This window comes from Equus asinus, chromosome 9, assembly GCF_041296235.1.
Source record: "Equus asinus isolate D_3611 breed Donkey chromosome 9, EquAss-T2T_v2, whole genome shotgun sequence".
In the NCBI taxonomy this organism is placed as follows: Eukaryota; Metazoa; Chordata; class Mammalia; order Perissodactyla; family Equidae; genus Equus; species Equus asinus.
Window position 1 is genome coordinate 1,693,265 of NC_091798.1, and position 25,161 is coordinate 1,718,425.

Below are 25,161 nucleotides of genomic sequence, written 5' to 3' on the forward strand. Positions count from 1 at the left end.
GAACACTCCGGAAACACCTGCCGGGCTGGCTGGAACCACCTGCCAGTCACGCCAACATCACCTGCCAGCTACGCCAGAACCACTTGGCGGAGACTCCAGAAACACCTGTTGGGCCAGCCGGAACCACCTCTCAGACGTGCCAGAACCATGTGCCTGAGATGCTGGAACCACACCCCGAACAGACCGAAACCACCTGCCAGACCCAACTGAACCACCTGCCGAGCACGCAGGAACAACCTGCTCGCCTCGTCGGAACCACCTGCCGGGCGCAGCGGAAGCACCTGCCGAGCGCGCCGGAGCCACCTGCTCGCCTCGCCGGAACCACCAACCGGGCCCAGCGGAAGCACCTGCCGAGCGCGCCGGAGCCAGCTGCTCGCCTCGCCGGAACCACCTGCCCGGCGCGCCGGAGCCACCTGCTCGCCTCGCCGGAACCACCTGCCGGGCGCAGCGGAAGCACCTGCCGGGCGCGCCGGAGCCACCTGCTCGGCTCGCCGGAACCACCTGCCGGGCCCTAACCCTAACCCTAACCCTAACCCTATCCCCAAACCCTAACCCTAACCCTATCCCCTAACCCTAAGCCTAACCCTAAACCCTAACCCAACCGTAACCCTAACCCTAACCCTACCCCTAACCCTAACCCCTAACCCCAAACCCTAAACCCTAACCCTAACCGTAACCCTAACCCTATCCCTAACCCTAACCTGACGGACAGGCTGGAACCAGCTGCTCAACTCGCCGGAACCACCTGCCAGACATGCCAGAACCACCTGCCGAGCACGCCGGAGCCACCTGCTGGACTCACCAGAACCACCTGCCTGACAGGCCAAAATCAACAGCTGGCTATGAGAGAACCACCTGGCAGACAATCCGCAATAACCTGCCAGGCATGCAGGAACCACCTCTCAGACGTAAGAGAACCACGTGCCGGACACGCTGGAACCACGTCCTGGACAGACTGGAACCACCTGCCGGACATGCCTGGACCACCTGCCGAGCACGCCGGAACCACCTGCTCGACTCGCAGGACCCATGTGCCAGACACGCCAAAATGAACTGCCGGCTACACCAGAACCACTTACCGGACACTCCGGAATAACCTGCCCGGCATGCCAGAACCACCTCTCAGAAGTGCCAGAAGCACGTGCTGGACATGCCGGAACAACCTATCGGACAGAACGGAACAACCTGCCGGACACACCAAAATCACCTGCGGGCTACGCCAGAACCACTTGGAGGACTCTCCGGGAAAACCTGCCGGGCATGCTGGAACCACCTCTCAGACGTGCCTGAACCACGTGGCGGACACTCCGGAAACGCATGTCGGGCCGGCCGGAACCACCTCTCAGACGTGCCAGAACCTCATGCCGGACACCCCAGAACCACCTGCTGGACAGACCGGAAACACCTGCCGGACACGCCGGAACCACATGTTCGACTCGCTGGAACCACATTCTGGACATGGCAAAATCACCTGCCGCCTATGCCAGAACCGCTTGGGGAACACTCCGGAATCACCTGTCAGGCATGCCGGAACCACCTCTCAGACATGCCAGAACCACATGCCAATGACACCGGAAGCACCTGCCGAGCATGCCGGAAGCACCTGCTCGACTCGCCAGAACCACCTGTCGGACACGCCAAAATCACCTGCCGGCTACGCCACAGCCAGTTGGTGAACACTCCGGAAACACCTGCCGGGCTGGCTGGAACCACCTGCCAGTCACGCCAACATCACCTGCCAGCTACGCCAGAACCACTTGGCGGAGACTCCAGAAACACCTGTTGGGCCAGCCGGAACCACCTCTCAGACGTGCCAGAACCATGTGCCTGAGATGCTGGAACCACACCCCGAACAGACCGAAACGAACTGCCAGACCCAACTGAACCACCTGCCGAGCACGCAGGAACAACCTGCTCGCCTCGCCGGAACCACCTGCCAGGCCCAGCGGAAGCACCTGTCGGGCGCGCCGGAGCCACCTGCTCGCCTCGCCGGAACCACCTGCCGGGCCCAGCGGAAGCACTTGCCGAGCGCGCCGGAGCCACCTGCTCGCCTCGCCGGAACCACCTGTCGGGCCCTAACCCTAACCCTAACCCTAACCCTATCCCCAAACCCTAACCCTAACCCTAACCCCTACCCCTAAGCCTAACCCTAAACCCTAAACCAACCGTAACCCTAACCCTAACACTACTCCTAACCCTAACCCCTAACCCCAAACCCTAAACCCTAACCCTAACCGTAACCCTAACCCTATCCCTAACCCTAACCTGACGGACAGGCTGGAACCAGCTGCTCAACTCGCCGGAACCACCTGCCAGACATGCCAGAACCACCTGCCGAGCACGCCGGAGCCACCTGCTGGACTCACCAGAACCACCTGCCTGACAGGCCAAAATCAACAGCTGGCTATGAGAGAACCACCTGGCAGACAATCCGCAATAACCTGCCAGGCATGCAGGAACCACCTCTCAGACGTAAGAGAACCACGTGCCGGACACGCTGGAACCACGTCCTGGACAGACTGGAACCACCTGCCGGACATGCCTGGACCACCTGCCGAGCACGCCGGAACCACCTGCTCGACTCGCAGGACCCATGTGCCAGACACGCCAAAATGAACTGCCGGCTACACCAGAACCACTTACCGGACACTCCGGAATAACCTGCCCGGCATGCCAGAACCACCTCTCAGAAGTGCCAGAAGCACGTGCTGGACATGCCGGAACAACCTATCGGACAGAACGGAACAACCTGCCGGACACACCAAAATCACCTGCGGGCTACGCCAGAACCACTTGGAGGACTCTCCGGGAAAACCTGCCGGGCATGCTGGAACCACCTCTCAGACGTGCCTGAACCACGTGGCGGACACTCCGGAAACGCATGTCGGGCCGGCCGGAACCACCTCTCAGACGTGCCAGAACCTCATGCCGGACACCCCAGAACCACCTGCTGGACAGACCGGAAACACCTGCCGGACACGCCGGAACCACATGTTCGACTCGCTGGAACCACATTCTGGACATGGCAAAATCACCTGCCGCCTATGCCAGAACCGCTTGGCGAACACTCCGGAATCACCTGTCAGGCATGCCGGAACCACCTCTCAGACATGCCAGAACCACATGCCAATGACACCGGAAGCACCTGCCGAGCATGCCGGAAGCACCTGCTCGACTCGCCAGAACCACCTGTCGGACACGCCAAAATCACCTGCCGGCTACGCCACAGCCAGTTGGTGAACACTCCGGAAACACCTGCCGGGCTGGCTGGAACCACCTGCCAGTCACGCCAACATCACCTGCCAGCTACGCCAGAACCACTTGGCGGAGACTCCAGAAACACCTGTTGGGCCAGCCGGAACCACCTCTCAGACGTGCCAAAACCATGTGCCTGAGATGCTGGAACCACACCCCGAACAGACCGAAACCACCTGCCAGACCCAACTGAAACACCTGCCGAGCGTGCCGGAGCCACCTGCTCGCCTCGCCGGAACCACCTGCCCGGCGCGCCGGAGCCACCTGCTCGCCTCGCCGGAACCACCTGCCGGGCGCAGCGGAAGCACCTGCCGGGCGCGCCGGAGCCACCTGCTCGGCTCGCCGGAACCACCTGCCGGGCCCTAACCCTAACCCTAACCCTAACCCTATCCCCAAACCCTAACCCTAACCCTAACCCCTAACCCTAAGCCTAACCCTAAACCCTAACCCAACCGTAACCCTAACCCGAACCCTACCCCTAACCCTAACCCCTAACCCCAAACCCTAAACCCTAACCCTAACCGTAACCCTAACCCTATCCCTAACCCTAACCTGACGGACAGGCTGGAACCAGCTGCTCAACTCGCCGGAACCACCTGCCAGACATGCCAGAACCACCTGCCGAGCACGCCGGAGCCACCTGCTGGACTCACCAGAACCACCTGCCTGACAGGCCAAAATCAACAGCTGGCTATGAGAGAACCACCTGGCAGACAATCCGCAATAACCTGCCAGGCATGCAGGAACCACCTCTCAGACGTAAGAGAACCACGTGCCGGACACGCTGGAACCACGTCCTGGACAGACTGGAACCACCTGCCGGACATGCCTGGACCACCTGCCGAGCACGCCGGAACCACCTGCTCGACTCGCAGGACCCATGTGCCAGACACGCCAAAATGAACTGCCGGCTACACCAGAACCACTTACCGGACACTCCGGAATAACCTGCCCGGCATGCCAGAACCACCTCTCAGAAGTGCCAGAAGCACGTGCTGGACATGCCGGAACAACCTATCGGACAGAACGGAACAACCTGCCGGACACACCAAAATCACCTGCGGGCTACGCCAGAACCACTTGGAGGACTCTCCGGGAAAACCTGCCGGGCATGCTGGAACCACCTCTCAGACGTGCCTGAACCACGTGGCGGACACTCCGGAAACGCATGTCGGGCCGGCCGGAACCACCTCTCAGACGTGCCAGAACCTCATGCCGGACACCCCAGAACCACCTGCTGGACAGACCGGAAACACCTGCCGGACACGCCGGAACCACATGTTCGACTCGCTGGAACCACATTCTGGACATGGCAAAATCACCTGCCGCCTATGCCAGAACCGCTTGGCGAACACTCCGGAATCACCTGTCAGGCATGCCGGAACCACCTCTCAGACATGCCAGAACCACATGCCAATGACACCGGAAGCACCTGCCGAGCATGCCGGAAGCACCTGCTCGACTCGCCAGAACCACCTGTCGGACACGCCAAAATCACCTGCCGGCTACGCCACAGCCAGTTGGTGAACACTCCGGAAACACCTGCCGGGCTGGCTGGAACCACCTGCCAGTCACGCCAACATCACCTGCCAGCTACGCCAGAACCACTTGGCGGAGACTCCAGAAACACCTGTTGGGCCAGCCGGAACCACCTCTCAGACGTGCCAGAACCATGTGCCTGAGATGCTGGAACCACACCCCGAACAGACCGAAACGAACTGCCAGACCCAACTGAACCACCTGCCGAGCACGCAGGAACAACCTGCTCGCCTCGCCGGAACCACCTGCCGGGCCCAGCGGAAGCACCTGTCGGGCGCGCCGGAGCCACCTGCTCGCCTCGCCGGAACCACCTGCCGGGCCCAGCGGAAGCACTTGCCGAGCGCGCCGGAGCCACCTGCTCGCCTCGCCGGAACCACCTGTCGGGCCCTAACCCTAACCCTAACCCTAACCCTATCCCCAAACCCTAACCCTAACCCTAACCCCTAACCCTAAGCCTAACCCTAAACCCTAAACCAACCGTAACCCTAACCCTAACACTACTCCTAACCCTAACCCCTAACCCCAAACCCTAAACCCTAACCCTAACCGTAACCCTAACCCTATCCCTAACCCTAACCTGACGGACAGGCTGGAACCAGCTGCTCAACTCGCCAGAACCACCTGCCAGACATGCCAGAACCACCTGCCGAGCACGCCGGAGCCACCTGCTGGACTCACCAGAACCACCTGCCTGACAGGCCAAAATCAACAGCTGGCTATGAGAGAACCACCTGGCAGACAATCCGCAATAACCTGCCAGGCATGCAGGAACCACCTCTCAGACGTAAGAGAACCACGTGCCGGACACGCTGGAACCACGTCCTGGACAGACTGGAACCACCTGCCGGACATGCCTGGACCACCTGCCGAGCACGCCGGAACCACCTGCTCGACTCGCAGGACCCATGTGCCAGACACGCCAAAATGAACTGCCGGCTACACCAGAACCACTTACCGGACACTCCGGAATAACCTGCCCGGCATGCCAGAACCACCTCTCAGAAGTGCCAGAAGCACGTGCTGGACATGCCGGAACAACCTATCGGACAGAACGGAACAACCTGCCGGACACACCAAAATCACCTGCGGGCTACGCCAGAACCACTTGGAGGACTCTCCGGGAAAACCTGCCGGGCATGCTGGAACCACCTCTCAGACGTGCCTGAACCACGTGGCGGACACTCCGGAAACGCATGTCGGGCCGGCCGGAACCACCTCTCAGACGTGCCAGAACCTCATGCCGGACACCCCAGAACCACCTGCTGGACAGACCGGAAACACCTGCCGGACACGCCGGAACCACATGTTCGACTCGCTGGAACCACATTCTGGACATGGCAAAATCACCTGCCGCCTATGCCAGAACCGCTTGGGGAACACTCCGGAATCACCTGTCAGGCATGCCGGAACCACCTCTCAGACATGCCAGAACCACATGCCAATGACACCGGAAGCACCTGCCGAGCATGCCGGAAGCACCTGCTCGACTCGCCAGAACCACCTGTCGGACACGCCAAAATCACCTGCCGGCTACGCCACAGCCAGTTGGTGAACACTCCGGAAACACCTGCCGGGCTGGCTGGAACCACCTGCCAGTCACGCCAACATCACCTGCCAGCTACGCCAGAACCACTTGGCGGAGACTCCAGAAACACCTGTTGGGCCAGCCGGAACCACCTCTCAGACGTGCCAGAACCATGTGCCTGAGATGCTGGAACCACACCCCGAACAGACCGAAACCACCTGCCAGACCCAACTGAACCACCTGCCGAGCACGCAGGAACAACCTGCTCGCCTCGTCGGAACCACCTGCCGGGCGCAGCGGAAGCACCTGCCGAGCGCGCCGGAGCCACCAGCTCGCCTCGCCGGAACCACCAACCGGGCCCAGCGGAAGCACCTGCCGAGCGCGCCGGAGCCACCTGCTCGCCTCGCCGGAACCACCTGCCCGGCGCGCCGGAGCCACCTGCTCGCCTCGCCGGAACCACCTGCCGGGCGCAGCGGAAGCACGTGCCGGGCGCGCCGGAGCCACCTGCTCGGCTCGCCGGAACCACCTGCCGGGCCCTAACCCTAACCCTAACCCTAACCCTATCCCCAAACCCTAACCCTAACCCTATCCCCTAACCCTAAGCCTAACCCTAAACCCTAACCCAACCGTAACTCTAACCCTAACCCTACCCCTAACCCTAACCCCTAACCCCAAACCCTAAACCCTAACCCTAACCGTAACCCTAACCCTATCCCTAACCCTAACCTGACGGACAGGCTGGAACCAGCTGCTCAACTCGCCGGAACCACCTGCCAGACATGCCAGAACCACCTGCCGAGCACGCCGGAGCCACCTGCTGGACTCACCAGAACCACCTGCCTGACAGGCCAAAATCAACAGCTGGCTATGAGAGAACCACCTGGCAGACAATCCGAAATAACCTGCCAGGCATGCAGGCACCACCTCTCAGACGTAAGGGAAACACGTGCCGGACACGCTGGAACCACGTCCTGGACAGACTGGAACCACCTGCCGGACATGCCTGGACCACCTGCCGAGCACGCCGGAACCACCTGCTCGACTCGCAGGACCCATGTGCCAGACACGCCAAAATGAACTGCCGGCTACACCAGAACCACTTACCGGACACTCCGGAATAACCTGCCCGGCATGCCAGAACCACCTCTCAGAAGTGCCAGAAGCACGTGCTGGACATGCCGGAACAACCTATCGGACAGAACGGAACAACCTGCCGGACACACCAAAATCACCTGCGGGCTACGCCAGAACCACTTGGAGGACTCTCCGGGAAAACCTGCCGGGCATGCTGGAACCACCTCTCAGACGTGCCTGAACCACGTGGCGGACACTCCGGAAACGCATGTCGGGCCGGCCGGAACCACCTCTCAGACGTGCCAGAACCTCATGCCGGACACCCCAGAACCACCTGCTGGACAGACCGGAAACACCTGCCGGACACGCCGGAACCACATGTTCGACTCGCTGGAACCACATTCTGGACATGGCAAAATCACCTGCCGCCTATGCCAGAACCGCTTGGCGAACACTCCGGAATCACCTGTCAGGCATGCCGGAACCACCTCTCAGACATGCCAGAACCACATGCCAATGACACCGGAAGCACCTGCCGAGCATGCCGGAAGCACCTGCTCGACTCGCCAGAACCACCTGTCGGACACGCCAAAATCACCTGCCGGCTACGCCACAGCCAGTTGGTGAACACTCCGGAAACACCTGCCGGGCTGGCTGGAACCACCTGCCAGTCACGCCAACATCACCTGCCAGCTACGCCAGAACCACTTGGCGGAGACTCCAGAAACACCTGTTGGGCCAGCCGGAACCACCTCTCAGACGTGCCAGAACCATGTGCCTGAGATGCTGGAACCACACCCCGAACAGACCGAAACCACCTGCCAGACCCAACTGAACCACCTGCCGAGCACGCAGGAACAACCTGCTCGCCTCGTCAGAACCACCTGCCGGGCGCAGCGGAAGCACCTGCCGAGCGCGCCGGAGCCACCTGCTCGCCTCGCCGGAACCACCAACCGGGCCCAGCGGAAGCACCTGCCGAGCGCGCCGGAGCCAGCTGCTCGCCTCGCCGGAACCACATGCCCGGCGCGCCGGAGCCACCTGCTCGCCTCGCCGGAACCACCTGCCGGGCGCAGCGGAAGCACCTGCCGGGCGCGCCGGAGCCACCTGCTCGGCTCGCCGGAACCACCTGCCGGGCCCTAACCCTAACCCTAACCCTAACCCTATCCCCAAACCCTAACCCTAACCCTATCCCCTAACCCTAAGCCTAACCCTAAACCCTAACCCAACCGTAACCCTAACCCTAACCCTACCCCTAACCCTAACCCCTAACCCCAAACCCTAAACCCTAACCCTAACCGTAACCCTAACCCTATCCCTAACCCTAACCTGACGGACAGGCTGGAACCAGCTGCTCAACTCGCCGGAACCACCTGCCAGACATGCCAGAACCACCTGCCGAGCACGCCGGAGCCACCTGCTGGACTCACCAGAACCACCTGCCTGACAGGCCAAAATCAACAGCTGGCTATGAGAGAACCACCTGGCAGACAATCCGAAATAACCTGCCAGGCATGCAGGCACCACCTCTCAGACGTAAGGGAAACACGTGCCGGACACGCTGGAACCACGTCCTGGACAGACTGGAACCACCTGCCGGACATGCCTGGACCACCTGCCGAGCACGCCGGAACCACCTGCTCGACTCGCAGGACCCATGTGCCAGACACGCCAAAATGAACTGCCGGCTACACCAGAACCACTTACCGGACACTCCGGAATAACCTGCCCGGCATGCCAGAACCACCTCTCAGAAGTGCCAGAAGCACGTGCTGGACATGCCGGAACAACCTATCGGACAGAACGGAACAACCTGCCGGACACACCAAAATCACCTGCGGGCTACGCCAGAACCACTTGGAGGACTCTCCGGGAAAACCTGCCGGGCATGCTGGAACCACCTCTCAGACGTGCCTGAACCACGTGGCGGACACTCCGGAAACGCATGTCGGGCCGGCCGGAACCACCTCTCAGACGTGCCAGAACCTCATGCCGGACACCCCAGAACCACCTGCTGGACAGACCGGAAACACCTGCCGGACACGCCGGAACCACATGTTCGACTCGCTGGAACCACATTCTGGACATGGCAAAATCACCTGCCGCCTATGCCAGAACCGCTTGGCGAACACTCCGGAATCACCTGTCAGGCATGCCGGAATCACCTCTCAGACATGCCAGAACCACATGCCAATGACACCGGAAGCACCTGCCGAGCATGCCGGAAGCACCTGCTCGACTCGCCAGAACCACCTGTCGGACACGCCAAAATCACCTGCCGGCTACGCCACAGCCAGTTGGTGAACACTCCGGAAACACCTGCCGGGCTGGCTGGAACCACCTGCCAGTCACGCCAACATCACCTGCCAGCTACGCCAGAACCACTTGGCGGAGACTCCAGAAACACCTGTTGGGCCAGCCGGAACCACCTCTCAGACGTGCCAGAACCATGTGCCTGAGATGCTGGAACCACACCCCGAACAGACCGAAACCACCTGCCAGACCCAACTGAACCACCTGCCGAGCACGCAGGAACAACCTGCTCGCCTCGTCGGAACCACCTGCCGGGCGCAGCGGAAGCACCTGCCGAGCGCGCCGGAGCCACCTGCTCGCCTCGCCGGAACCACCAACCGGGCCCAGCGGAAGCACCTGCCGAGCGCGCCGGAGCCAGCTGCTCGCCTCGCCGGAACCACCTGCCCGGCGCGCCGGAGCCACCTGCTCGCCTCGCCGGAACCACCTGCCGGGCGCAGCGGAAGCACCTGCCGGGCGCGCCGGAGCCACCTGCTCGGCTCGCCGGAACCACCTGCCGGGCCCTAACCCTAACCCTAACCCTAACCCTATCCCCAAACCCTAACCCTAACCCTAACCCCTAACCCTAAGCCTAACCCTAAACCCTAAACCAACCGTAACCCTAACCCTAACACTACTCCTAACCCTAACCCCTAACCCCAAACCCTAAACCCTAACCCTAACCGTAACCCTAACCCTATCCCTAACCCTAACCTGACGGACAGGCTGGAACCAGCTGCTCAACTCGCCGGAACCACCTGCCAGACATGCCAGAACCACCTGCCGAGCACGCCGGAGCCACCTGCTGGACTCACCAGAACCACCTGCCTGACAGGCCAAAATCAACAGCTGGCTATGAGAGAACCACCTGGCAGACAATCCGCAATAACCTGCCAGGCATGCAGGAACCACCTCTCAGACGTAAGAGAACCACGTGCCGGACACGCTGGAACCACGTCCTGGACAGACTGGAACCACCTGCCGGACATGCCTGGACCACCTGCCGAGCACGCCGGAACCACCTGCTCGACTCGCAGGACCCATGTGCCAGACACGCCAAAATGAACTGCCGGCTACACCAGAACCACTTACCGGACACTCCGGAATAACCTGCCCGGCATGCCAGAACCACCTCTCAGAAGTGCCAGAAGCACGTGCTGGACATGCCGGAACAACCTATCGGACAGAACGGAACAACCTGCCGGACACACCAAAATCACCTGCGGGCTACGCCAGAACCACTTGGAGGACTCTCCGGGAAAACCTGCCGGGCATGCTGGAACCACCTCTCAGACGTGCCTGAACCACGTGGCGGACACTCCGGAAACGCATGTCGGGCCGGCCGGAACCACCTCTCAGACGTGCCAGAACCTCATGCCGGACACCCCAGAACCACCTGCTGGACAGACCGGAAACACCTGCCGGACACGCCGGAACCACATGTTCGACTCGCTGGAACCACATTCTGGACATGGCAAAATCACCTGCCGCCTATGCCAGAACCGCTTGGCGAACACTCCGGAATCACCTGTCAGGCATGCCGGAACCACCTCTCAGACATGCCAGAACCACATGCCAATGACACCGGAAGCACCTGCCGAGCATGCCGGAAGCACCTGCTCGACTCGCCAGAACCACCTGTCTGACACGCCAAAATCACCTGCCGGCTACGCCACAGCCAGTTGGTGAACACTCCGGAAACACCTGCCGGGCTGGCTGGAACCACCTGCCAGTCACGCCAACATCACCTGCCAGCTACGCCAGAACCACTTGGCGGAGACTCCAGAAACACCTGTTGGGCCAGCCGGAACCACCTCTCAGACGTGCCAGAACCATGTGCCTGAGATGCTGGAACCACACCCCGAACAGACCGAAACCACCTGCCAGACCCAACTGAACCACCTGCCGAGCACGCAGGAACAACCTGCTCGCCTCGTCGGAACCACCTGCCGGGCGCAGCGGAAGCACCTGCCGAGCGCGCCGGAGCCACCTGCTCGCCTCGCCGGAACCACCAACCGGGCCCAGCGGAAGCACCTGCCGAGCGCGCCGGAGCCAGCTGCTCGCCTCGCCGGAACCACCTGCCCGGCGCGCCGGAGCCACCTGCTCGCCTCGCCGGAACCACCTGCCGGGCGCAGCGGAAGCACCTGCCGGGCGCGCCGGAGCCACCTGCTCGGCTCGCCGGAACCACCTGCCGGGCCCAGCGGAAGCACTTGCCGAGCGCGCCGGAGCCACCTGCTCGCCTCGCCGGAACCACCTGTCGGGCCCTAACCCTAACCCTAACCCTAACCCTATCCCCAAACCCTAACCCTAACCCTAACCCCTAACCCTAAGCCTAACCCTAAACCCTAAACCAACCGTAACCCTAACCCTAACACTACTCCTAACCCTAACCCCTAACCCCAAACCCTAAACCCTAACCCTAACCGTAACCCTAACCCTATCCCTAACCCTAACCTGACGGACAGGCTGGAACCAGCTGCTCAACTCGCCAGAACCACCTGCCAGACATGCCAGAACCACCTGCCGAGCACGCCGGAGCCACCTGCTGGACTCACCAGAACCACCTGCCTGACAGGCCAAAATCAACAGCTGGCTATGAGAGAACCACCTGGCAGACAATCCGCAATAACCTGCCAGGCATGCAGGAACCACCTCTCAGACGTAAGAGAACCACGTGCCGGACACGCTGGAACCACGTCCTGGACAGACTGGAACCACCTGCCGGACATGCCTGGACCACCTGCCGAGCACGCCGGAACCACCTGCTCGACTCGCAGGACCCATGTGCCAGACACGCCAAAATGAACTGCCGGCTACACCAGAACCACTTACCGGACACTCCGGAATAACCTGCCCGGCATGCCAGAACCACCTCTCAGAAGTGCCAGAAGCACGTGCTGGACATGCCGGAACAACCTATCGGACAGAACGGAACAACCTGCCGGACACACCAAAATCACCTGCGGGCTACGCCAGAACCACTTGGAGGACTCTCCGGGAAAACCTGCCGGGCATGCTGGAACCACCTCTCAGACGTGCCTGAACCACGTGGCGGACACTCCGGAAACGCATGTCGGGCCGGCCGGAACCACCTCTCAGACGTGCCAGAACCTCATGCCGGACACCCCAGAACCACCTGCTGGACAGACCGGAAACACCTGCCGGACACGCCGGAACCACATGTTCGACTCGCTGGAACCACATTCTGGACATGGCAAAATCACCTGCCGCCTATGCCAGAACCGCTTGGCGAACACTCCGGAATCACCTGTCAGGCATGCCGGAACCACCTCTCAGACATGCCAGAACCACATGCCAATGACACCGGAAGCACCTGCCGAGCATGCCGGAAGCACCTGCTCGACTCGCCAGAACCACCTGTCGGACACGCCAAAATCACCTGCCGGCTACGCCACAGCCAGTTGGTGAACACTCCGGAAACACCTGCCGGGCTGGCTGGAACCACCTGCCAGTCACGCCAACATCACCTGCCAGCTACGCCAGAACCACTTGGCGGAGACTCCAGAAACACCTGTTGGGCCAGCCGGAACCACCTCTCAGACGTGCCAGAACCATGTGCCTGAGATGCTGGAACCACACCCCGAACAGACCGAAACCACCTGCCAGACCCAACTGAACCACCTGCCGAGCACGCAGGAACAACCTGCTCGCCTCGTCAGAACCACCTGCCGGGCGCAGCGGAAGCACCTGCCGAGCGCGCCGGAGCCACCTGCTCGCCTCGCCGGAACCACCAACCGGGCCCAGCGGAAGCACCTGCCGAGCGCGCCGGAGCCAGCTGCTCGCCTCGCCGGAACCACATGCCCGGCGCGCCGGAGCCACCTGCTCGCCTCGCCGGAACCACCTGCCGGGCGCAGCGGAAGCACCTGCCGGGCGCGCCGGAGCCACCTGCTCGGCTCGCCGGAACCACCTGCCGGGCCCTAACCCTAACCCTAACCCTAACCCTATCCCCAAACCCTAACCCTAACCCTATCCCCTAACCCTAAGCCTAACCCTAAACCCTAACCCAACCGTAACCCTAACCCTAACCCTACCCCTAACCCTAACCCCTAACCCCAAACCCTAAACCCTAACCCTAACCGTAACCCTAACCCTATCCCTAACCCTAACCTGACGGACAGGCTGGAACCAGCTGCTCAACTCGCCGGAACCACCTGCCAGACATGCCAGAACCACCTGCCGAGCACGCCGGAGCCACCTGCTGGACTCACCAGAACCACCTGCCTGACAGGCCAAAATCAACAGCTGGCTATGAGAGAACCACCTGGCAGACAATCCGAAATAACCTGCCAGGCATGCAGGCACCACCTCTCAGACGTAAGGGAAACACGTGCCGGACACGCTGGAACCACGTCCTGGACAGACTGGAACCACCTGCCGGACATGCCTGGACCACCTGCCGAGCACGCCGGAACCACCTGCTCGACTCGCAGGACCCATGTGCCAGACACGCCAAAATGAACTGCCGGCTACACCAGAACCACTTACCGGACACTCCGGAATAACCTGCCCGGCATGCCAGAACCACCTCTCAGAAGTGCCAGAAGCACGTGCTGGACATGCCGGAACAACCTATCGGACAGAACGGAACAACCTGCCGGACACACCAAAATCACCTGCGGGCTACGCCAGAACCACTTGGAGGACTCTCCGGGAAAACCTGCCGGGCATGCTGGAACCACCTCTCAGACGTGCCTGAACCACGTGGCGGACACTCCGGAAACGCATGTCGGGCCGGCCGGAACCACCTCTCAGACGTGCCAGAACCTCATGCCGGACACCCCAGAACCACCTGCTGGACAGACCGGAAACACCTGCCGGACACGCCGGAACCACATGTTCGACTCGCTGGAACCACATTCTGGACATGGCAAAATCACCTGCCGCCTATGCCAGAACCGCTTGGCGAACACTCCGGAATCACCTGTCAGGCATGCCGGAATCACCTCTCAGACATGCCAGAACCACATGCCAATGACACCGGAAGCACCTGCCGAGCATGCCGGAAGCACCTGCTCGACTCGCCAGAACCACCTGTCTGACACGCCAAAATCACCTGCCGGCTACGCCACAGCCAGTTGGTGAACACTCCGGAAACACCTGCCGGGCTGGCTGGAACCACCTGCCAGTCACGCCAACATCACCTGCCAGCTACGCCAGAACCACTTGGCGGAGACTCCAGAAACACCTGTTGGGCCAGCCGGAACCACCTCTCAGACGTGCCAGAACCATGTGCCTGAGATGCTGGAACCACACCCCGAACAGACCGAAACCACCTGCCAGACCCAACTGAACCACCTGCCGAGCACGCAGGAACAACCTGCTCGCCTCGTCGGAACCACCTGCCGGGCGCAGCGGAAGCACCTGCCGAGCGCGCCGGAGCCACCTGCTCGCCTCGCCGGAACCACCAACCGGGCCCAGCGGAAGCACCTGCCGAGCGCGCCGGAGCCAGCTGCTCGCCTCGCCGGAACCACCTGCCCGGCGCGCCGGAGCCACCTGCTCGCCTCGCCGGAACCACCTGCCGGGCGCAGCGGAAGCACCTGCCGGGCGCGCCGGAGCCACCTGCTCGGCTCGCCGGAACCACCTGCCGGGCCCAGCGGAAGCACTTGCCGAGCGCGCCGGAGCCACCTGCTCGCCTCGCCGGAACCACCTGTCGGGCCCTAACCCTAACCCTAACCCTAACCCTATCCCCAAACCCTAACCCTAACCCTAACCCCTAACCCTAAGCCTAACCCTAAACCCTAAACCAACCGTAACCCTAACCCTAACACTACTCCTAACCCTAACCCCTAACCCCAAACCCTAAACCCTAACCCTAACCGTAACCCTAACCCTATCCCTAACCCTAACCTGACGGACAGGCTGGAACCAGCTGCTCAACTCGCCAGAACCACCTGCCAGACATGCCAGAACCACCTGCCGAGCACGCCGGAGCCACCTGCTGGACTCACCAGAACCACCTGCCTGACAGGCCAAAATCAACAGCTGGCTATGAGAGAACCACCTGGCAGACAATCCGCAATAACCTGCCAGGCATGCAGGAACCACCTCTCAGACGTAAGAGAACCACGTGCCGGACACGCTGGAACCACGTCCTGGACAGACTGGAACCACCTGCCGGACATGCCTGGACCACCTGCCGAGCACGCCGGAACCACCTGCTCGACTCGCAGGACCCATGTGCCAGACACGCCAAAATGAACTGCCGGCTACACCAGAACCACTTACCGGACACTCCGGAATAACCTGCCCGGCATGCCAGAACCACCTCTCAGAAGTGCCAGAAGCACGTGCTGGACATGCCGGAACAACCTATCGGACAGAACGGAACAACCTGCCGGACACACCAAAATCACCTGCGGGCTACGCCAGAACCACTTGGAGGACTCTCCGGGAAAACCTGCCGGGCATGCTGGAACCACCTCTCAGACGTGCCTGAACCACGTGGCGGACACTCCGGAAACGCATGTCGGGCCGGCCGGAACCACCTCTCAGACGTGCCAGAACCTCATGCCGGACACCCCAGAACCACCTGCTGGACAGACCGGAAACACCTGCCGGACACGCCGGAACCACATGTTCGACTCGCTGGAACCACATTCTGGACATGGCAAAATCACCTGCCGCCTATGCCAGAACCGCTTGGGGAACACTCCGGAATCACCTGTCAGGCATGCCGGAACCACCTCTCAGACATGCCAGAACCACATGCCAATGACACCGGAAGCACCTGCCGAGCATGCCGGAAGCACCTGCTCGACTCGCCAGAACCACCTGTCGGACACGCCAAAATCACCTGCCGGCTACGCCACAGCCAGTTGGTGAACACTCCGGAAACACCTGCCGGGCTGGCTGGAACCACCTGCCAGTCACGCCAACATCACCTGCCAGCTACGCCAGAACCACTTGGCGGAGACTCCAGAAACACCTGTTGGGCCAGCCGGAACCACCTCTCAGACGTGCCAGAACCATGTGCCTGAGATGCTGGAACCACACCCCGAACAGACCGAAACCACCTGCCAGACCCAACTGAACCACCTGCCGAGCACGCAGGAACAACCTGCTCGCCTCGTCGGAACCACCTGCCGGGCGCAGCGGAAGCACCTGCCGAGCGCGCCGGAGCCACCTGCTCGCCTCGCCGGAACCACCAACCGGGCCCAGCGGAAGCACCTGCCGAGCGCGCCGGAGCCACCTGCTCGCCTCGCCGGAACCACCTGCCCGGCGCGCCGGAGCCACCTGCTCGCCTCGCCGGAACCACCTGCCGGGCGCAGCGGAAGCACGTGCCGGGCGCGCCGGAGCCACCTGCTCGGCTCGCCGGAACCACCTGCCGGGCCCTAACCCTAACCCTAACCCTAACCCTATCCCCAAACCCTAACCCTAACCCTATCCCCTAACCCTAAGCCTAACCCTAAACCCTAACCCAACCGTAACTCTAACCCTAACCCTACCCCTAACCCTAACCCCTAACCCCAAACCCTAAACCCTAACCCTAACCGTAACCCTAACCCTATCCCTAACCCTAACCTGACGGACAGGCTGGAACCAGCTGCTCAACTCGCCGGAACCACCTGCCAGACATGCCAGAACCACCTGCCGAGCACGCCGGAGCCACCTGCTGGACTCACCAGAACCACCTGCCTGACAGGCCAAAATCAACAGCTGGCTATGAGAGAACCACCTGGCAGACAATCCGAAATAACCTGCCAGGCATGCAGGCACCACCTCTCAGACGTAAGGGAAACACGTGCCGGACACGCTGGAACCACGTCCTGGACAGACTGGAACCACCTGCCGGACATGCCTGGACCACCTGCCGAGCACGCCGGAACCACCTGCTCGACTCGCAGGACCCATGTGCCAGACACGCCAAAATGAACTGCCGGCTACACCAGAACCACTTACCGGACACTCCGGAATAACCTGCCCGGCATGCCAGAACCACCTCTCAGAAGTGCCAGAAGCACGTGCTGGACATGCCGGAACAACCTATCGGACAGAACGGAACAACCTGCCGGACACACCAAAATCACCTGCGGGCTACGCCAGAACCACTTGGAGGACTCTCCGGGAAAACCTGCCGGGCATGCTGGAACCACCTCTCAGACGTGCCTGAACCACGTGGCGGACACTCCGGAAACGCATGTCGGGCCGGCCGGAACCACCTCTCAGACGTGCCAGAACCTCATGCCGGACACCCCAGAACCACCTGCTGGACAGACCGGAAACACCTGCCGGACACGCCGGAACCACATGTTCGACTCGCTGGAACCACATTCTGGACATGGCAAAATCACCTGCCGCCTATGCCAGAACCGCTTGGCGAACACTCCGGAATCACCTGTCAGGCATGCCGGAACCACCTCTCAGACATGCCAGAACCACATGCCAATGACACCGGAAGCACCTGCCGAGCATGCCGGAAGCACCTGCTCGACTCGCCAGAACCACCTGTCGGACACGCCAAAATCACCTGCCGGCTACGCCACAGCCAGTTGGTGAACACTCCGGAAACACCTGCCGGGCTGGCTGGAACCACCTGCCAGTCACGCCAACATCACCTGCCAGCTACGCCAGAACCACTTGGCGGAGACTCCAGAAACACCTGTTGGGCCAGCCGGAACCACCTCTCAGACGTGCCAGAACCATGTGCCTGAGATGCTGGAACCACACCCCGAACAGACCGAAACCACCTGCCAGACCCAACTGAACCACCTGCCGAGCACGCAGGAACAACCTGCTCGCCTCGTCGGAACCACCTGCCGGGCGCAGCGGAAGCACCTGCCGAGCGCGCCGGAGCCACCTGCTCGCCTCGCCGGAACCACCAACCGGGCCCAGCGGAAGCACCTGCCGAGCGCGCCGGAGCCAGCTGCTCGCCTCGCCGGAACCACATGCCCGGCGCGCCGGAGCCACCTGCTCGCCTCGCCGGAACCACCTGCCGGGCGCAGCGGAAGCACCTGCCGGGCGCGCCGGAGCCACCTGCTCGGCTCGCCGGAACCACCTGCCGGGCCCTAACCCTAACCCTAACCCTAACCCTATCCCCAAACCCTAACCCTAACCCTATCCCCTAACCCTAAGCCTAACCCTAAACCCTAACCCAACCGTAACCCTAACCCTAACCCTACCCCTAACCCTAACCCCTAACCCCAAACCCTAAACCCTAACCCTAACCGTAACCCTAACCCTATCCCTAACCCTAACCTGACGGACAGGCTGGAACCAGCTGCTCAACTCGCCGGAACCACCTGCCAGACATGCCAGAACCACCTGCCGAGCACGCCGGAGCCACCTGCTGGACTCACCAGAACCACCTGCCTGACAGGCCAAAATCAACAGCTGGCTATGAGAGAACCACCTGGCAGACAATCCGAAATAACCTGCCAGGCATGCAGGCACCACCTCTCAGACGTAAGGGAAACACGTGCCGGACACGCTGGAACCACGTCCTGGACAGACTGGAACCACCTGCCGGACATGCCTGGACCACCTGCCGAGCACGCCGGAACCACCTGCTCGACTCGCAGGACCCATGTGCCAGACACGCCAAAATGAACTGCCGGCTACACCAGAACCACTTACCGGACACTCCGGAATAACCTGCCCGGCATGCCAGAACCACCTCTCAGAAGTGCCAGAAGCACGTGCTGGACATGCCGGAACAACCTATCGGACAGAACGGAACAACCTGCCGGACACACCAAAATCACCTGCGGGCTACGCCAGAACCACTTGGAGGACTCTCCGGGAAAACCTGCCGGGCATGCTGGAACCACCTCTCAGACGTGCCTGAACCACGTGGCGGACACTCCGGAAACGCATGTCGGGCCGGCCGGAACCACCTCTCAGACGTGCCAGAACCTCATGCCGGACACCCCAGAACCACCTGCTGGACAGACCGGAAACACCTGCCGGACACGCCGGAACCACATGTTCGACTCGCTGGAACCACATTCTGGACATGGCAAAATCACCTGCCGCCTATGCCAGAACCGCTTGGCGAACACTCCGGAATCACCTGTCAGGCATGCCGGAATCACCTCTCAGACATGCCAGAACCACATGCCAATGACACCGGAAGCACCTGCCGAGCATGCCGGAAGCACCTGCTCGACTCGCCAGAACCACCTGTCTGACACGCCAAAATCACCTGCCGGCTACGCCACAGCCAGTTGGTGAACACTCCGGAAACACCTGCCGGGCTGGCTGGAACCACCTGCCAGTCACGCCAACATCACCTGCCAGCTACGCCAGAACCACTTGGCGGAGACTCCAGAAACACCTGTTGGGCCAGCCGGAACCACCTCTCAGACGTGCCAGAACCATGTGCCTGAGATGCTGGAACCACACCCCGAACAGACCGAAACCACCTGCCAGACCCAACTGAACCACCTGCCGAGCACGCAGGAACAACCTGCTCGCCTCGTCGGAACCACCTGCCGGGCGCAGCGGAAGCACCTGCCGAGCGCGCCGGAGCCACCTGCTCGCCTCGCCGGAACCACCAACCGGGCCCAGCGGAAGCACCTGCCGAGCGCGCCGGAGCCAGCTGCTCGCCTCGCCGGAACCACCTGCCCGGCGCGCCGGAGCCACCTGCTCGCCTCGCCGGAACCACCTGCCGGGCGCAGCGGAAGCACCTGCCGGGCGCGCCGGAGCCACCTGCTCGGCTCGCCGGAACCACCTGCCGGGCCCTAACCCTAACCCTAACCCTAACCCTATCCCCAAACCCTAACCCTAACCCTATCCCCTAACCCTAAGCCTAACCCTAAACCCTAACCCAACCGTAACTCTAACCCTAACCCTACCCCTAACCCTAACCCCTAACCCCAAACCCTAAACCCTAACCCTAACCGTAACCCTAACCCTATCCCTAACCCTAACCTGACGGACAGGCTGGAACCAGCTGCTCAACTCGCCGGAACCACCTGCCAGACATGCCAGAACCACCTGCCGAGCACGCCGGAGCCACCTGCTGGACTCACCAGAACCACCTGCCTGACAGGCCAAAATCAACAGCTGGCTATGAGAGAACCACCTGGCAGACAATCCGAAATAACCTGCCAGGCATGCAGGCACCACCTCTCAGACTTAAGGGAAACACGTGCCGGACACGCTGGAACCACGTCCTGGACAGACTGGAACCACCTGCCGGACATGCCTGGACCACCTGCCGAGCACGCCGGAACCACCTGCTCGACTCGCAGGACCCATGTGCCAGACACGCCAAAATGAACTGCCGGCTACACCAGAACCACTTACCGGACACTCCGGAATAACCTGCCCGGCATGCCAGAACCACCTCTCAGAAGTGCCAGAAGCACGTGCTGGACATGCCGGAACAACCTATCGGACAGAACGGAACAACCTGCCGGACACACCAAAATCACCTGCGGGCTACGCCAGAACCACTTGGAGGACTCTCCGGGAAAACCTGCCGGGCATGCTGGAACCACCTCTCAGACGTGCCTGAACCACGTGGCGGACACTCCGGAAACGCATGTCGGGCCGGCCGGAACCACCTCTCAGACGTGCCAGAACCTCATGCCGGACACCCCAGAACCACCTGCTGGACAGACCGGAAACACCTGCCGGACACGCCGGAACCACATGTTCGACTCGCTGGAACCACATTCTGGACATGGCAAAATCACCTGCCGCCTATGCCAGAACCGCTTGGCGAACACTCCGGAATCACCTGTCAGGCATGCCGGAACCACCTCTCAGACATGCCAGAACCACATGCCAATGACACCGGAAGCACCTGCCGAGCATGCCGGAAGCACCTGCTTGACTCGCCAGAACCACCTGTCTGACACGCCAAAATCACCTGCCGGCTACGCCACAGCCAGTTGGTGAACACTCCGGAAACACCTGCCGGGCTGGCTGGAACCACCTGCCAGTCACGCCAACATCACCTGCCAGCTACGCCAGAACCACTTGGCGGAGACTCCAGAAACACCTGTTGGGCCAGCCGGAACCACCTCTCAGACGTGCCAGAACCATGTGCCTGAGATGCTGGAACCACACCCCGAACAGACCGAAACCACCTGCCAGACCCAACTGAACCACCTGCCGAGCACGCAGGAACAACCTGCTCGCCTCGTCGGAACCACCTGCCGGGCGCAGCGGAAGCACCTGCCGAGCGCGCCGGAGCCACCTGCTCGCCTCGCCGGAACCACCAACCGGGCCCAGCGGAAGCACCTGCCGAGCGCGCCGGAGCCAGCTGCTCGCCTCGCCGGAACCACCTGCCCGGCGCGCCGGAGCCACCTGCTCGCCTCGCCGGAACCACCTTCCGGGCGCAGCGGAAGCACCTGCCGGGCGCGCCGGAGCCACCTGCTCGGCTCGCCGGAACCACCTGCCGGGCCCTAACCCTAACCCTAACCCTAACCCTATCCCCAAACCCTAACCCTAACCCTATCCCCTAACCCTAAGCCTAACCCTAAACCCTAACCCAACCGTAACCCTAACCCTAACCCTACCCCTAACCCTAACCCCTAACCCCAAACCCTAAACCCTAACCCTAACCGTAACCCTAACCCTATCCCTAACCCTAACCTGACGGACAGGCTGGAACCAGCTGCTCAACTCGCCGGAACCACCTGCCAGACATGCCAGAACCACCTGCCGAGCACGCCGGAGCCACCTGCTGGACTCACCAGAACCACCTGCCTGACAGGCCAAAATCAACAGCTGGCTATGAGAGAACCACCTGGCAGACAATCCGCAATAACCTGCCAGGCATGCAGGAACCACCTCTCAGACGTAAGAGAACCACGTGCCGGACACGCTGGAACCACGTCCTGGACAGACTGGAACCACCTGCCGGACATGCCTGGACCACCTGCCGAGCACGCCGGAACCACCTGCTCGACTCGCAGGACCCATGTGCCAGACACGCCAAAATGAACTGCCGGCTACACCAGAACCACTTACCGGACACTCCGGAATAACCTGCCCGGCATGCCAGAACCACCTCTCAGAAGTGCCAGAAGCACGTGCTGGACATGCCGGAACAACCTATCGGACAGAACGGAACAACCTGCCGGACACACCAAAATCACCTGCGGGCTACGCCAGAACCACTTGGAGGACTCTCCGGGAAAACCTGCCGGGCATGCTGGAACCACCTCTCAGACGTGCCTGAACCACGTGGCGGACACTCCGGAAACGCATGTCGGGCCGGCCGGAACCACCTCTCAGACGTGCCAGAACCTCATGCCGGACACCCCAGAACCACCTGCTGGACAGACCGGAAACACCTGCCGGACACGCCGGAACCACATGTTCGACTCGCTGGAACCACATTCTGGACATGGCAAAATCACCTGCCGCCTATGCCAGAACCGCTTGGGGAACACTCCGGAATCACCTGTCAGGCATGCCGGAACCACCTCTCAGACATGCCAGAACCACATGCCAATGACACCGGAAGCACCTGCCGAGCATGCCGGAAGCACCTGCTCGACTCGCCAGAACCACCTGTCGGACACGCCAAAATCACCTGCCGGCTACGCCACAGACAGTTGGTGAACACTCCGGAAACACCTGCCGGGCTGGCTGGAACCACCTGCCAGTCACGCCAACATCACCTGCCAGCTACGCCAGAACCACTCGGCGGAGACTCCAGAAACATCTGTTGGGCCAGCCGGAACCACCTCTCAGACGTGCCAGAACCATGTGCCTGAGATGCTGGAACCACACCCCGAACAGACCGAAACCACCTGCCAGACCCAACTGAACCACCTGCCAAGCACGCAGGAACAACCTGCTCGCCTCGCCGGAACCACCTGCCAGGCCCAGCGGAAGCACCTGTCGGGCGCGCCGGAGCCACCTGCTCGCCTCGCCGGAACCACCTGGCGGGCCCAGCGGAAGCACTTGCCGAGCGCGCCGGAGCCACCTGCTCGCCTCGCCGGAAAAACGTGCCGGGCCTTTACCCTAACCCTAACCCTAACCCTATCCCCAAACCCTATCCCTAACCCTAACCCCTAACCCTAAGCCTAACCCTAAACCCTAACCCAACCGTAACCCTAACCCTAACCCTACCCCTAACCCTAACCCCTAACCCCAAACCCTAAACCCTAACCCTAACCGTAACCCTAACCCTATCCCTAACCCTAACCTGACGGACAGGCTGGAACCAGCTGCTCAACTCGCCGGAACCACCTGCCAGACATGCCAGAACCACCTGCCGAGCACGCCGGAGCCACCTGCTGGACTCACCAGAACCACCTGCCTGACAGGCCAAAATCAACAGCTGGCTATGAGAGAACCACCTGGCAGACAATCCGCAATAACCTGCCAGGCATGCAGGAACCACCTCTCAGACGTAAGAGAACCACGTGCCGGACACGCTGGAACCACGTCCTGGACAGACTGAAACCACCTGCCGGACATGCCTGGACCACCTGCCGAGCACGCCGGAACCACCTGCTCGACTCGCAGGACCCATGTGCCAGACACGCCAAAATGAACTGCCGGCTACACCAGAACCACTTACCGGACACTCCGGAATAACCTGCCCGGCATGCCAGAACCACCTCTCAGAAGTGCCAGAAGCACGTGCTGGACATGCCGGAACAACCTATCGGACAGAACGGAACAACCTGCCGGACACACCAAAATCACCTGCGGGCTACGCCAGAACCACTTGGAGGACTCTCCGGGAAAACCTGCCGGGCATGCTGGAACCACCTCTCAGACGTGCCTGAACCACGTGGCGGACACTCCGGAAACGCATGTCGGGCCGGCCGGAACCACCTCTCAGACGTGCCAGAACCTCATGCCGGACACCCCAGAACCACCTGCTGGACAGACCGGAAACACCTGCCGGACACGCCGGAACCACATGTTCGACTCGCTGGAACCACATTCTGGACATGGCAAAATCACCTGCCGCCTATGCCAGAACCGCTTGGCGAACACTCCGGAATCACCTGTCAGGCATGCCGGAACCACCTCTCAGACATGCCAGAACCACATGCCAATGACACCGGAAGCACCTGCCGAGCATGCCGGAAGCACCTGCTCGACTCGCCAGAACCACCTGTCGGACACGCCAAAATCACCTGCCGGCTACGCCACAGCCAGTTGGTGAACACTCCGGAAACACCTGCCGGGCTGGCTGGAACCACCTGCCAGTCACGCCAACATCACCTGCCAGCTACGCCAGAACCACTTGGCGGAGACTCCAGAAACACCTGTTGGGCCAGCCGGAACCACCTCTCAGACGTGCCAGAACCATGTGCCTGAGATGCTGGAACCACACCCCGAACAGACCGAAACGAACTGCCAGACCCAACTGAACCACCTGCCGAGCACGCAGGAACAACCTGCTCGCCTCGCCGGAACCACCTGCCAGGCCCAGCGGAAGCACCTGTCGGGCGCGCCGGAGCCACCTGCTCGCCTCGCCGGAACCACCTGCCGGGCCCAGCGGAAGCACTTGCCGAGCGCGCCGGAGCCACCTGCTCGCCTCG